Source organism: Ornithorhynchus anatinus, chromosome X3 (genome assembly GCF_004115215.2).
Source record: "Ornithorhynchus anatinus isolate Pmale09 chromosome X3, mOrnAna1.pri.v4, whole genome shotgun sequence".
Classification (NCBI taxonomy): Eukaryota; Metazoa; Chordata; class Mammalia; order Monotremata; family Ornithorhynchidae; genus Ornithorhynchus; species Ornithorhynchus anatinus.
The window spans coordinates 5,879,469-5,894,943 of record NC_041751.1 but is presented as its reverse complement, the minus strand read 5'-3'; the positions used below and the strand labels follow the sequence as shown (position 1 = coordinate 5,894,943).

Genomic DNA, 15,475 nt, shown 5'->3' with positions numbered 1-15,475 from the left:
CTTAGTGTGTCCCCTTTTAACAAAAACAACTGTGCTGCTGGGTTGTGTTTTTTTTTTTTCCACCTTTAACATCGAGTCCCCCTTGTCGTCGCCGTCTCGGGAACATAATGAGAGTGGCCGTGGGAGGGAAAGGGGGACTCTGCGACCAGGCGACTAGTAAAAACTTGTCACCAAAAAAAAAAAAGAAAAGAAAAGAAAAAGAGAAAGAGGCAAAACCCTTTCTGTGAGTCTTTGTAGAAATCTCTAGTATACGTAGACGGCGATCTCGACTTCATCATGCCAATATATTGATATCCCCCTCCCAATCCGCGGGTGGAATCGACAGGATTTCAATAACACCCGGCGCGTTAGTAAGAGATAATCGGGCCCTTGGCCACGGCTGATCCCTAATTCTGGAGCGGGACAACGGGATGGGAACGGGAGGTAGAATTCCGGCTCTGTTTGCGGTCTTTTCAGTTTGGCAAAACTTGGGAGGGTTATTTAGTGCTTCCCGTCCATGAGGAATTCAAACCGAAATAAGTAGCCTGATAATTTACCCCCCATTCCCTCCGCCCAGCCCTTTTCCCAACCAACCCCCACCCCGAAAACAATCTCTCTGGGTTTCAAGTGGGTTAGAAAACACCGTCTCCAGCAGGAGATAAGGCACCGTCCTAGTTTCTGGAGGTAGAGTTCCGGCCTCTTAGGAAAACCGGTGAGCGCTGGGTTTTCAATCGCCCGTTATGTAGTCAGGATTTTAAAAGTTAACTTGTGTGCTCCACCGAGTTTGGGGATTTCCAGAGCAAGGGTCCCTCTTGGGTCAAGGAAGCTCCTCGAAATAACTTTCTTTTTCGTCGTCTCTCTCCTACATTGCCTGCTTTCTCTGACCTTTCTGCATCCTATTCTGCTTCTCCGTCTTCCTTCCTTGTCTGTCTTTCCTTTTTACTCTTATCTATCCTTACCTTTTTCTACATTTTCTTTTTTTAACCACTCTTTCTCCTCCCCCCCTCCCTTTTTATTCCCCTCTCCCCTTCTTGGCCCTACACCTTCCCTAACCGCTTTCCTCTTAGCCTCCCTCTTCTTCTTTCCCCTCTCTCGTCGTTCCCCGTTTCTTTTTCAATCTTCTCGGGCAGATCGGCAACCTCTAGTTCCCTTACGTCTTGCCAGCTGCTAAATCTTGGCTCCTGGATGGAGGAATCGGAGCGCAATTCTTTTCCCTGCAGCTTTTAGTCGAACTCCTCTCTCTCCCTCTCTCTCTCTCTCTCTCTGTCTCCCCTCCCCTCCCATTTATATTTATTGATTTGTTCTCCCTCCTTTACCCCTGAACCTTTCGCGTCTCGATTCTCCTGGAAAGGACTAAACTAAACTATAAGCAGAAATCCTTAAGGCCGGGCAGGTCCGATGGGGGTGTGGACAGGGTCGGAAGAGAAGGGAAAAGTGTATGGAGGAAGGTGTCCGAAGACTAATGGCCGTAACCTTTCCCTCCCTTTACCTTGCTCCCCCTTTCTCGTCCTAGAGTTTCTCTTTCAGAAAGTTTAAGCCGCGATAGCTCGCGATTGTAACTAGTTCAGTTAAACATTCTCTGGGCCCGTGTGGAGGGTGAATATGTGTGTTTGTGTGTATGTGTGTTTGGGGAGAGGTTACTTTATAGGCTTAGAAGGATGTTGAAATCCCAGGCCTCTCACCTGAGCTTCTCGGTCCAACCTCATAATTAAGCTTTCCTCCATAACGGGGCTGGGGTCGAGGTGGGAGAAGGGGGGACCGATAGAAAGGAGCCCCCAGCAGAGCTGTCCCTCCAAACCTTCCTATTCCTCCCCCAGGGAAGTGCCCCTTTCGAAACCAGTCAAGCGGGGCTGCGTCCTGGAGTTTCAACGCTTTTACCATCTCGATTCCTTTTGCTTTGAAGTTCGAAGTTCCAGGACGGGGCCCGGGAGTCCCGTTTCTTCCCCACCTAGGCCGAGATCAGAGGTGTTTCCGAGCCCCGACAGCCCACACCTCGGTGGTTCCAGGATTAATAATTAAGGCGCACCCGCTTTCCCCTCTCTCGCTGGAGGACATACACGGATCCACCGCCTATAATTAGCAAGAATAACGCTCATAATAATAATTACTAATTACCAGTAGGATAATCAGGCTTTAATTTCTCTGATCTGAGTGGTGTCTTCTTCCTGCTCCTGCATATGTTTGTTGTTGGGTGTTTTTTTTTCCCCCTCTCTCTTCCCGGCTCTCCCTCCCTCCTGAAGCCGGTTCAACAGGGATCGCAGGCGGGGAGCCATCCTTCCTACCATCCTAAGAGGCAGCCCCCCAGGAATCCCCCCCTCCCCATTCCCTCTCCTCCACCTCATCCCCTCCCCAAGCCCGAGGAGATCTCGGGAACCAGCGAGGCGAGGGTCTGCAGGGAAAGCCTCCCTCAAGCATCCCACCCCAAGGAAACGGGTCACTGGAAGGGTTGGAAGCGACCCCAGCCCCCTGAGCTGGAAGAAAATGGTTTGGAGCGTCCCTCGGGGGAGGGGAAAGGGAAGAGTCCTCAGTTTAAAGTTTAGGAACCGGGAGGTCTCTTCTCTGCACATCGCAGCTTCACCCCAACCTGTGCATTCATCAGCTGAGAAAATAGCGTCCTTCCTAAGAAACCCCCTCCCGGGCTCATCTTCCCTAGAAGAGCGTTTCAACGGGAGGTGATGAGCGATCAGGTCGCGTCGATAGCTCTCTCTCCTCGTCCCCATGGTGAATCTTATCGGGGACCGATAATGGGCGGAACGATGCTTATGAACTTAATCGAAACAACAACAGGGACACCAACTGCGTCTGGGAGTGTGGGGGGGGGGGGAGGGGAGGGGCAAGAGAGGGATGAGGAGAGAGAGAGAAAGAGAAGGAGAGAAAGAGAGTGAGGGAAGGAGAAAGAAAAAGAGATAGAGAGAAAGAAATAGAGAGAAGGAGAGAGATGGAGAAAGAGAGAGAGGGAAGGAGAGAAAGAAAGAAAAAGAGATAGAGAGAGAAAGAGAGAGAGAGATAAAGAGAGAGAGAAAAAGAGAGAGAGAGAGAGAAAGAGAGGGAAGGAGAGATAGAGAGAGAAAAAGAGAGAGAGAGAGAGAAAGAGAGGGTAACGATAAACGCCCAAAAGACTCCAAACTTGTCTCGCAGCCCGTCCCGAACGCCTGTAAATTATTGACAGTTTTGGTCTCCTTGCGAAATAGCCAGGACACGTGAAATTGGCTGCTCCTTTCTGGCTGCCAATGAAGACAGCCCCGGTTAGGCAGGCAACCTTTCCGAAATCCCTTTTGATCTTTCCGCCCCTTCTCCAGGAAACTTGGAAATCAGTTTGAAGATCCGGAGGATCCCCTGCCTCCCCTCCTCCCACATCCCCTCTCTCCCTCCTATTCACACACACACACACACACAACACAACCCACCCCTAAAGGCAGAAGTTGAATCAGAGGCAAAAGTGAACAGGGAAGGAGAGGAAGAGGGAGAGAGCGTTCAACACTTAACCGGAATGGAGAGAGAGAGAGAGAAAGAGCTTCTTTGCTCATTGAGCTGAGAAAAAAATGTCCCCCACACTGAAGGCGGCTGGTGCTACTCACGTCTCCCTTGTTAGACTGCAATGGTAAGAGGGATGAATTACTCAGATGCTTTAAATGCACTGTGGGGAGGGCGGTCTGCCCCTCCTTCAGCTTTTTAAAGAAATCGAAATCAAACAATTAGGACCGTTCAAGGTTGGAATTGCTCCATCGCCCTCTAAACTTTCAACCAAGTCCTACTCTCCAGAGAGCCCAGTGACGATTCCTGGGTTAAACACATATTTTAGGGACAGGGACCGGTCCCCCTCTTATTCCGGGGAGAACGGGGATTCCAGCCGGGCCAGTGCCCTTTCCTGGGGGGAACTTGCCCCCCGCGAAAAAACAGAGAACGGGTTACAGCGGTTTGCTGTAATATGATTATACTTGGGGTAATTGTTGAAAATAAACTGTACACTCTTTCAAATAATTGACCTAAATGGTCACGCTTCTGGAATTGAGAGGTCAGTGAGCAGATAAACTTCAGTGTGTGTGTGTGTGTGTGTGTGGGGGGGGGGGGGGGGTTTTTTTGGGCTGGGCTACGATTCTCAACTGGGTGTGTGTGTTTTTTTCTTGGGGGTGGGGGGGCTACGACTCTCAACAACTTCAAGGAAAAAAAAAACCCCTTCTCAGCAGTTTGCATAAGATAGTGATCCATCCAGTTTCTCAAGCCCCCAAGGCAATGGATTTTCTTTTTTTTTCCCCTCCTTTTTATGATTATTAACAAATCAGTTTAGATAGGGGTCCGATAAGAAATGCAAATCCAGACATAGGGGTCGCTGCTTGGCCGAATTTTAACTAAAGGCTGCTTCGGCAGGAATTGGCTTAAAAGGGCCGTGCGAGGAGAGAAGAAGGGGGTAGGAGAAGCCTTAACAGTGGTGACTCTACTTACAAAAAAAAAAAAAAAAAATGAAGGCAGAGATTTTGATCTGCTCCAGATGTCCTAAGAGGGGAATCCTGCCGGGCTGGGAATCGGCACCAGGGTATCTGAGGTCCTCGGAGGCAAATCAGCCGAACACATCAGCGAGGAGGAGACTGGCAGTCGTGATAACCTGCTGGAAATGGGCAGAGCTGGAGATGGCAGTGATAAACCGCGGAAAAGATCTTCCAGTGGAGAGGACAGAGATGTTGAAAGAAGACACCTAACTAGGGGGAAGGCTGAGATGCTGAGCGGAGCACAATCGGAGAGCGGAGTTGACTTTGGGGGCTTCCGATTCGACTGTGGGACTTCTCCACGGATGCCCACATACGTTTAGGCCTGTGAAATTGGGATGTGCAAGCGTGCGTTTGGGGTGTGGGTGCGTGTGTGTGCGGGAAGGGAGGTGTGGGAAGAAGAGACGAAGTTCAATCAGTGCGCTTTTATTAGGTATTTTCAGACGCATTGATGATATTCACTTCCAATTGACATTTATTTTCCCCCCCCCAAAGCTGAGTGTTGGAGAGAGAGAACGTTATGTTATTATGGCTCTGATTATTGTTTTCTGATGGGTCCGAGTTTTGCCATGGGACGTGCGCGTATTTTTCTATTTGGTAAAGCTTTAAGCAGCCTTAATCCAAAACATTTTGCGAATCCATCAAGCCCTCCCCTCTCGGTTTGTGGAGGGAAGAAATAAATGACAATTCTCCTTTTGGGTTTCTTGTTCAATTATTTTCCCCCTCCCTGTGGTTTAAAGCACGCACACACAGAACAACAAAAAAGTAAAGAAGATTTGCACCGGAAACCATCTTCAGGGTAATTCCTATTAAAAAAAAAAAAAGAGGGGATTCCTCCGTGATTCTTCATCTTTGGTGTCCCCAGCTCGAGTTGAGGATCGGCTGAGGCAAGCCAGGCCCCTCTCTCCTCCTCCACACCCCCCAGATACCGAGCTCTCTCTGCTCATCAACCCTGATTTATGAGCCTTGTTAAACACTCATTATTGCTCTGCACCTTTTTCTTTTCTTTCTTTTTTTTTTTCCAGCAGGAGCTGGGAAGCCACCCCATTTGGTGACAACGAGGCCATGTGTCAAACAATTAGAGGGGGAGAGGCGAGGCCCGCTAGGCTCTTCATCCGAGGGTCGCCCCGCAGCTCTGAAACGTGCACCCGTGCCTCTGTTTGTGTGTTTGTGCTCCCCTCCTTCTGTGGGCCTGTGGCATACACGTGTGCGTGGGTGAATGTGTGTACCACAGTGTGTTCGTGGGGCCGTGAGGGCCCAGGAATGTGTAGTGTGCGTCTTCCGAGACGTAACTCTTGTCTCTTTACTGTGCCCACCTCTGCCACTAAATACCGCTGATGTGCTGCTTCTTAATAATAAGAACAACATTTGTTAGGCCCTTACTATGTGCAAGCACTGTTCCAAGCGCTGGGGGAGATGCAAGGTCATCAGGTTGTCCCACATGGGGCTCATGGTCTTCATCTCCATTTTGCAGCTGAGGTCACTGAGGCCCAGAGAAGTGAAGTCACTTGCCCAGAGTCACCCAGCGGATAAGTGGCTGAGCCGGGATTGGAACCCACGACCTCTGATTCCCAAGCCCAGGCTCTTTTCACTAAGCCAAGCCGCTTCTCGTCGAGGAAACTGAGGCACAGAGAAATGAAATGACTGGCCCAAGGTCGCACAGCGGACAAGGGGCGAAAAGGGGATTAGAACCCAAGCCCATGCTCTTGCCACTAAACCTCGCTGCAGTGGAGGAAGGGTAGCCTCCTGTCTCCTAAATTCATTCAGTCAGACTTACTGAGCGCTTACTGTGTGCAGAGCACTGTCCTAAGGGCTTGGGAAAGTACACCTAAGTTAACATCGCTTGTCGGGTGTATATACACTGTCATGCCGAAGAACGTCTCTTCGTAAATCCAGCGCTTAGTACGGTGTTCTGCACACGGTAAGCACTCAATAAATACTATTGAATGAATGAAGGGCATAGGTGGGATGTCTGTTTATGTAAAAGTAGGCACTTGCGTCTCCACTTACACACACTTTCTATGTGTCTGGGAGTGCAAAACTGAAATTCAGAATCCGGGAACGGGGTGCGCTTTGTCGAGGAAACTGTGGCAAAAGATGATCGTGCGATGCAGCCTATGGCTCCCTGTAAAGAGCATAGAAAGTAGATCTCGTTTTTAATATCATCGAAAAAGAAAATGCATCTGCTTCTTCAGATCCTCATTTCAGAATATAGTTTTATTACTCTAACTGTTGTTACTAATAAACTCCCCATTTAACTCTGATTTTTTTTTTTCAGGCTCTTCTACTGGGGCTATCCACTCGAATAAATAGGGAGCCAAGATAAATAGACTGCGCGGAGATCAACACTAGGTTCTATCCAGCCATTTTCTTCTCTAAAGGGCCTATGGAAATGAATCACACGTGTGCGCGCACGTGTAAATATTTTATAAACCTATCCTTAATTAACAAAATCATTTCCATGATGTCTCCAATATGATCAACAGCAATTATGTGCGATTTTTAAGGTTTATAATTTTATGTCACCAGACTGTTGCTGGAGGGCAGAGGCACAATTGCTATGGCAGCTGCAGTTGTATTTATTTGTTTTTCTACCTTGTTCCTGTAGGGCTGCATTATGCAGTTTTTAATTAGTTTGTGTTTGTATTTCACCCGTCCCAAATCAATGCCATCCTGGAGCAATGCAATGTAAATTCCTGCAGTACAGGTGTAGCTGCTAACTCCGGAACACTAGGAAACTCATGTCTTACAAATGAAAGCAATGACTGCCATTCAGCCAAACTGTCAGCTTTAAACAGCCAAGAGGAAGGAGATCAAAGCGGAGAGCAGGGACTTCTCTCCAGATCAGAGTCTCTGTGTGGTTTGAACGCCTGATGTTAGTAGAGGGAACCAGGACGTATAGCACAGAGTGGGCCGCAGAGTTACTGCGAACGGTGCTCCGGTCCTGCCTCATTTTGGCCAGTGTAAGATCTTAGGGCTCTGTGAGTTCCCTCTGAAGCCTGGTGGGCTACTCTCTGGGAATTATGCACAGCTCATACCTCCAGATAGGGGTTTCTGTTTGCGCACCCAGTCGTATAACTTCTCGCCTTTTCAAAGACGATTTTGATTTCCTCCTAGCCTCCACAAAGTCTTTTAATAGAAGTCGGAGCAATAAAACCTGAAATTCTAGTATCTCTAGACATGAAAAGTCCCTTTATGTCGTGTTTGGTGTCTTTTCTTTCTTGAAATGACCTCTGAATGGTGGGGTATAAATCTATTATTCCCGTCACTGGGGAATTCTTTTAAAGCTTTCTTTTTTGTCAGGAATAAGAGATGGTTCATCTTTAACTAGGCCACATAGAAATTATGATTCAACAGCAGTGGATATTTAATTAGAGTAATCTCACTTGAATTTAATTACCTAATGAATTATTTGTTTAAAAGGTAAAAAGGCTTGTTTGCCGAGTACAGTGTAGCCCACCGATAAGAACTTCTGTTAGAAGAACATTGGAGTTAAAAAGACTCATTTTGATGGTTTACATTTTAACTCTGTGATAACATAAACATTTTATGAATAGGCTATTCCATCCAAAGCTAAAATGATGATGTCAATTAAAAGAATGCATACGATGTCAGGCAACATAGCATGCAGCCTTTTGATTAAACACCCAGTTCCTAAATTCATATTTTGGGTTACTTCTCTGGAAAATCTCCATTTTATATTTTCAGAATTTTCAGATGATTTTGCTCTGATGATGTTTTACGGCATGTCTGCCTGTCTTTCTGCTGAAAGATTTTCGATTTTTCTAATTACTGTTGACATTTGGAGGTCCTACCCCTTCTAAAAATGTCAGATCGCCCTCAGAACCGGTTACAGCTTTAGGTCTTAGATGGGGTTCATAAAGACCCGCTAAGATCATCTCGCTCAGTTATGGGTACACGCGACGGGTAAAAACATCAAGGGGAATTGGGTTTTGGAGTATTTCACGGGTTACCGAACATCACAATACTAAAACTGCCTAGCCTAAGGTCAATCGTTCAATATATTAATCGTATTTATTGGGCACTTGCTGTGTGCAGAACACTCTCCTAAGCCCCTGGAAGAGTACGATACATCAGAGTCGGCAGACACATTTCCTGCCTACAGTGAGCTCGCAGTCTAGAGGGGGAGGTAGACAATATTACGAATAAATGAATTACAGATATGTATACAAGTCCCGTGGGACTGGGGTGTGTGTGTGAAATAAGGGGAGTCAGGGAAGGCCTCTTGGAGGAGATGTGCCTTCAAGAAGACTTTGAAGGTAGGGAGAGTCATTGTCTGTCATCTTGATCTTTGCTGATTCAAGGTACCAGGAAATTCAATTACTGGTTGCTTTCAAGAACAAAAAGTAAATCATTCTACTTCCACACTCATTTAGCAGGTAGACGATAAGTTGTTTGTCTCTAAGTAATGGCAGGTATCGGTTTATATGATTCTAGGCCTGTAATTGGGTTGATTAAAAGGAGAGCTTTTTTATGAAACTAGAAAGTTCTCTTAATGATTCCTAGTTTGCAGACTTTTTTATTTAATTTCCTCCAGGAAGGGTCAATATAGACAGGCACGTGTATATAAGGTGCTCGGGTGTGGGTTTGCCTGCCGACGTTTGTCATCTGTGGAGAGTGATCTGGATAGGAGGATCGCAAGTCATAAAGGGTAAATAGGAAATTCAGATGGAGGAGCGAAGATTTTTCTCTAATCCTCCAATAATCTTCTCCAGTGTCTGACTCGGCCATTGATTTTAATGGGATGATTAAATATTCCTACTGTGTTTAACTCTTGAAGTGTGAATTTATGAAATAGAGACACCATCTGAAAATAATGAATCAACTGGAAACTGTCTTAGAGCCAACTATTTCTTTTGGTTGGGGTGCTCTGAAATTGATACTCTGATAACCAAATCGAGTCATACCTTTAATTTAAAAAAATTAATCATGCAATTATTACTACAGTAGTATCTTTTTTCCAGAGCCCCAAATCTAAATGAACACATACTTTTGAACATGTGTATTAATGCACTTCACATATTCTCCCAAGTAGCAGTTGACAGGGACAACAGGAAAGGATGGGAGAGAGTGTACGAATGAAAATATGCTTTTCAGATCTGAGGGAATCCAAGGACAAGTTCCTGGTGTAAACATCAGAGGAAAAAGTGTGTGGACATTAGAAAAAAATTGAAAAAAATAAGACATCTATATTTTGATTTCCAAAAATGCGTGAACTTTAGACCAGATAATATTCTGATATCATTCACATCTCCATATCAATCCTCACATAATTTGAATACAAAATTACACACAAATCTGCCAATTTGACATTCCTTCTAAAATAGGAAAATACATATCTAGTAATAATTATTAGCTCTTAATCATTTGTACACTGAAAGGAGAATCTATGATGCAAACTAGGTTTCCAGATGTTCGGTGACCAAGTTTAAGATTCCATAGATCCTCATATTCTTTAAGTCAGAAATGTAGTTTCAAAATTGCCATTCAGTGGTATCGTTCAGAGTTAAATTGCATCTCATTTGTCTTAATGATTATCATCGTAGAGAAGTAAAATGAGATTTTTTTGTTTTGTTTTGCATGGCCATTGTTAAGCAATTACTACATGCCGAGCACTGTACCAGGTGCTGGAATAGATACAAGTAATCAGGCTGACCCCTCTCAGGGTCACACCTGGAGAGTTTCCAGTACTCTACCAGTCTCGACTAGAGGAGGGAGAGTCAAGCAGAGGTCTATCCATTCCATTCCTAGATTGGGAAGTGGCTAGAGCGTGGAAGGCAATCTGCCACAAGCCACAGTTCACCGTGCTGGGCAGCAGTGGCATGGGAGATAGTCGAGGACGGAGAGTCGAGTTGAGCGCACAGACGGCGGCGATGATAAACCACTTCCATATTTTTACCAAGCAATCTCTATGAATACACTACCAGAAGGATTACAGATGTACAGTGCTCTGCACACAGTAAGCGCTCACTATGATTGAATGAATGAGTGGCGGTGGGGCATTCTGGGAACGATTGTGTCTGCGGCGTCACTGTGGGTCGGAGACGACTCGGCAGCGTAAGACAAGACAGATCCAGTTGAACACGTGAACACGTGAGGATCACAGTTCTCATCCCCATTGTACAGACGGAGCAACCGAGGAACAGAAAAAAAGAAGTGATTTGCCCAAGGTCACACAGCAGGAAGTGTGGAGGTGGATTAGAACCCAGCTATTCTGACTTCCAGGCCTGCTTGATGTGAAAGCGCTTTGGAAAAAATATTTAAATTCTCTACAGATTCCCCCATTAAATTGATTCTAATCTACTTCGCATTAATCAACAAAGCAGTCAGTCAATGGTTTTTATTTGATTGCTTACTGTGTGCGGAGCACTGTACTACGAATTTGGGAGCGCACAATACAACATAGTCAGCAGACACTTTCCCTGCTCACCAGGAGCTTACGGTCTAGAGGAGGAGACAGATATTAGAATGAATTGTCCTTATGTACAAGTGCTGTGGGGCTTAAGGTTGGGTGAATATCAGATGCTTAAAGGGTGCCTATGGAAGTTCATAGATGATGCAGAAGAGAGTGGGAGAGAGGGAAATAAGGGCTTAGTCGGGGAAGGCCTATCCTCTCTAAGAGACTATTGCAAGACGTTTTATTGCTGTTAACCCATTTTACTGCTAAGTCAAGATGTTGGTTTGTCTGTCTGAGACCCTAAAATAGTTCATGGAAGAGCTATCCTACTACCCACCTACACTGGCCAAGGGGGACTTGGAGAGAAGGCAAATCTAGGCTGCAGTAAAATGAGAGGCTTCTCTCTGAGGGTCTCCTCTCCCCGTCTTAAATCCAGGCATGACCCAGGAGGCCGAGGTCCTGCGAAGAACCAGGTTAGTCAGTGCTGGGCTTGACTCAGGTAGCAGCTTGGCTTAGTGGATAGAGCAAGGGCCTGGGAGTCAGAAGGAGCTGGGTTCTAATCCCATCTCTGCCATTTCTGCTGTGTGACCTGGGGCAAGTCACTTCACTTCTCTGTCCCTCAGTTGCCTCATCTGTAAAATAGGGATCAAGACTGTGAAGCCCATGTGGGACAGGGATGGGGTCCAACCTGATGGTGTCACATCTACCCTAGGACTTTGAAAAATGAATAACGAATGCACTCTTTGGGGGAAAGTAGCTAATTGATTTTGGAGGAAAATGATTGTTTTTTAAACCCTGGGAAACTATTTACTATAGATTTCAGAGGACCAGGATACTCGACCGGTTTAGGGAAAGGTATCCTGAAAGAGCGACTGACCAGTAAAAGGTGGACTCTACTCTTCCAAGGTAGTTCACCTTCTAGGAAGAATGGGCTATTAATAACCACACAGTGAGTAAATTCATTTTCATCTAATTCTATAGAGTGCACATTGAAGAAATTCAATAAATGTTCGGTTCTAATATTCACAGCTTGCCAAGCACCTCTACTAGAGGAACTCAAATCACATTAAGGATATTATCTCCATAATTAATTCCCACATCCTCTATAAGATAGGTATCCCCGTAAGGCTGACATTATCTCTCCCATTTTACAGATGAGGAAATACAAAGAAAGTAAGTCATCCTTGCAAATTAGCCCTGGGCCCAAAGGAGTTCGGCTAATAGAAATTAGGCCACGGTCAAGTAAGGGCTGTAAACGTGGAAAATATGTCCTAAAATACGCTTCATATTGTACTATTCCTGGCACTTAGTTGAGCGCTCTGCACACAGTAAGTACTCAAATACGATTGATTGATTAATTGATTTATTGCAACAGTAATCCTTTCACGTTCTTTGTTCGGTCCTAACGAACGCACTTTCACTGATAATATTGGTAAGTGTGGAGCGGAAGGAGTGGTGGAAATTTGACAAGCTGAAGAGTTTTTTTTTTCTTTGAACTCTTTCCAGAGGTGAGGTAAAAGCCTTAAACTTGAGTTAAAGCCAAGATGGGACCTAGATTCCTGGACATCTGGTCCAGTATTTGCTGTTTTAGACAGCACAGTGACATAATATGATAATGTATTTCATATTTTATCTATTTCAAAAAAAATTTGGGCAACCCCAATATTAGATTTAAGAAGAACCCATAAGTTTATCAGAGTGGTCAGATTTTAAAAGATTGAATGATCTACTCTTCATTTTTTCTTAAAAAATACTTTGTCAGCAGTTTTTAATGACTCCCACAACCTCTCTGTTTCCTGAACTCTTTTTTAGTTTTCTCAGTAATTTTATAAATAAAATAACTACAATTTTTTCATTGTTTTCCTTAAGGTATTACCATTGACCATCCTGGAACTCATGTCAGGGGACCTTGGTTCTAATTTTGACTCCATCACTTGCCTGCTGTGAGACTTTGGACAAGTCACTTAACTTCTCTGTGCCTTAGTTTCCTCATCTGTAAAATGGCAATTAAGTGTCCATTCTTCTTCTTAGAATGTGAGCCCTAAGTGGCACGGGGGTCTCAGTATAGTAGTTCTTGGCACATAGTAAGCCCTTAAAAAATAAAATAAGTATTTTTACTATTAGCTAAATCGGGGAACCCTGTCCTTCATTTGTAATGGAACCCTTCTTTGATTTACTCCAATGCGTGGCAGGCAATAGTTCTTATCCTTTGTAATTCTGAAGAGAATTCTCTGAGTTTCAGAAGATGGGAATCTGGGCCAAAACCCAAAGGACAATAGTCTTTTGCCTCTCAGCTGCTTCACTTGCAGATAAGAAGTGGAGAATCAGTTTCCTTGGACTATAACTAGTCTAGATGGACCTTAGCCCTAAGTAAATTTAAAATATTCTTCGGTTATTTTGGCATTTCTTCCTTTACATCACTATCTTCTCAAGTCAGCTTTATAAAGTAGCAACCTAGGCAGAGTGTTCAGGAGAATGTCTTCAATTCATTCAGTCAATCGTAATTATTGAGCGCTTACTCTGTGCAGAGCACTGTACTAAGCACTTGGAAAGTACAATTCAGCTACAGAGACAATACCTACCCAACAATGGGCTCACAGAGTAACATATTAAAATATTTGTTATTTTTTTGCTCTTGAATATTTATCAAAACCGAAGTGAAAAAACTGAAAGTGTTGTTGACCAAGTTCATCATCATCAACATTATTAATAATGATGATGATAATTTACTTGTGAACCTTCTCATGGCACCAAAACATTCAGACCACTATAGAAAAGCTCATTTCATACCTAACATCAGGAGGGAAAAGAAATCCAAAGGTAACCACACAACATAACAATCCTCCGTGTTAAAATACAAAACCTCAGTTTGACATGGTTACAGAGATTTGGGATAAAGGGAGAGGAACAATGTCTAGATATCTCGTCAAATGTGTATCTACACAACTATCTAGCCAGCCTTGAATGTTCCTAATATGAAAAAAATCTTAAAATTGATTTTCATCTTGGGTGCAGCAAACACAATATCAATTAATAAATTGCATCAGAGCCACTTAGAAACTTCACTTGTGAATACATACTTTAATGACTTCCCACAGTTGATATACAATTTCCATGTGGTGCCATTAAATAAAAATGGGATTGCCCAAGTTTCAAAAACAGCTGGGTAGGTTATTGCCTGATCGAGTCATTAGTCAATTTCCAGGCAGATTTCATTTAGCTTAATTTCATCACAATGCAGCTTCATTATATCAAGATCCAAAATACAGAGTGCTAAGCAAAGGAAGTTTGGTTTACAGGACACTCTTGGAAAACTCCTTAAGAAGTTAGGTCTGTAGTAGGTCTAAGGCTCTGCCTTAGTCAATCCAGTTCTTTCAGCCTTAAGGAAGGTAGAATATACACAATAATTATAATAGCAACTGTAATAATAATAATTTCTTATTTGCTAATAAAGCAGCCTAGTGGAAAAAGCTTGGGCCTGGGAGTCAGAGATCCTGGATTTTATTACCAGCTGTGTCCCTTGCCTGCTGTGTGACCTGGGGCAAATCACTTAAATTACCTGTGCCTCAGTTTCCTCAACTGGGGATCCAATGCCCGTTCTCCCTCCTAATTAGACTGTGAGCCCCATGAGGACAGGAACTATGTCTGACCTGGTTAACTTGTATCTACTCCAGCACTTAGAATAGTGAGTGACCCATAGTGAGGGTTTAACAAATATCATAACCTTTATTGTATTGCAGCTATCCCAGTGCTTAGAGCAATGTTTGACATAGAGTGAACACTTGACAAATATCATTATCATCATTACTACCTAAATATGTTTCACATTAACATTCTGCACAATCTTCATCAGATTTCCTAGTTTGAAAATCAAAACATTCCATTCCATTACTGTCCCGTCCACAGTTATTTGTCTGTTTCGGGATTAGGCGAATAGCTCTAATTTCTTCTCTTCGTGTGTTCGTCCTCCGGTGGATAGCCACTCTTTTTAATTATGAATTGACTCGTGTATTTGTTGATGAGCGTTGCATTTCAATGACTGATTCAGTACAGCTTTTCAATGAGGGTGTTATTTTTCTTTTAAAAGCTTTTCAATGAGGGTGTTATTTTTCTTTTAAGGCCAGGCCTCTTCTGGCTTATTGTTCTCACCAGCCAGAAGAGTGAGCGGTCATGGGGATGTGGTCTAAGTGCTAATTACCCACGGAAACAACTGAAGTTCAGATAGCACCCTGGAAGAATCATCTCCATGTGTAAATCAGATTGCTCGAATAAAACTTTTTTTTTTTTCTGAAATTTCTTTATGTGAAAATATCGGGTGGTATGAAAATAACGGATTTCAATTCACATTTCTCTTGACGTTTCTCTGCAGTCTTCTCTCTGGATTTGAATCACATCTTCAGTGTGCTTACTGTAGGGCAAGCTAATGTTATCAGGCTCAGAACTTTGACATGATGAATACAAATGATGCAATAGGTCACCCCAGGTGCAGAAATCAGATACTGTCCCTCCTTACTGGACGTCAAATTTTGACTTCAGTTTCATATGTACTCCATAATAACTGTAGTAATGATAGGATTTATTAGGTGGACACTAG

At 44.0% G+C, this 15,475-nt stretch overlaps 1 non-coding gene across 1 annotated transcript; it reads left to right on the top strand.

Moving 5' to 3' along the window:
• The first annotated feature begins 10,139 nt into the window (after positions 1-10,139).
• LOC114807694 lies at positions 10,140-10,277 on the top strand. The gene has a single exon (XR_003755769.1). It is a non-coding gene; the product is annotated as a small nucleolar RNA SNORA7 (small nucleolar RNA).
• The last annotated feature ends 5,198 nt before the right edge of the window (positions 10,278-15,475 follow it).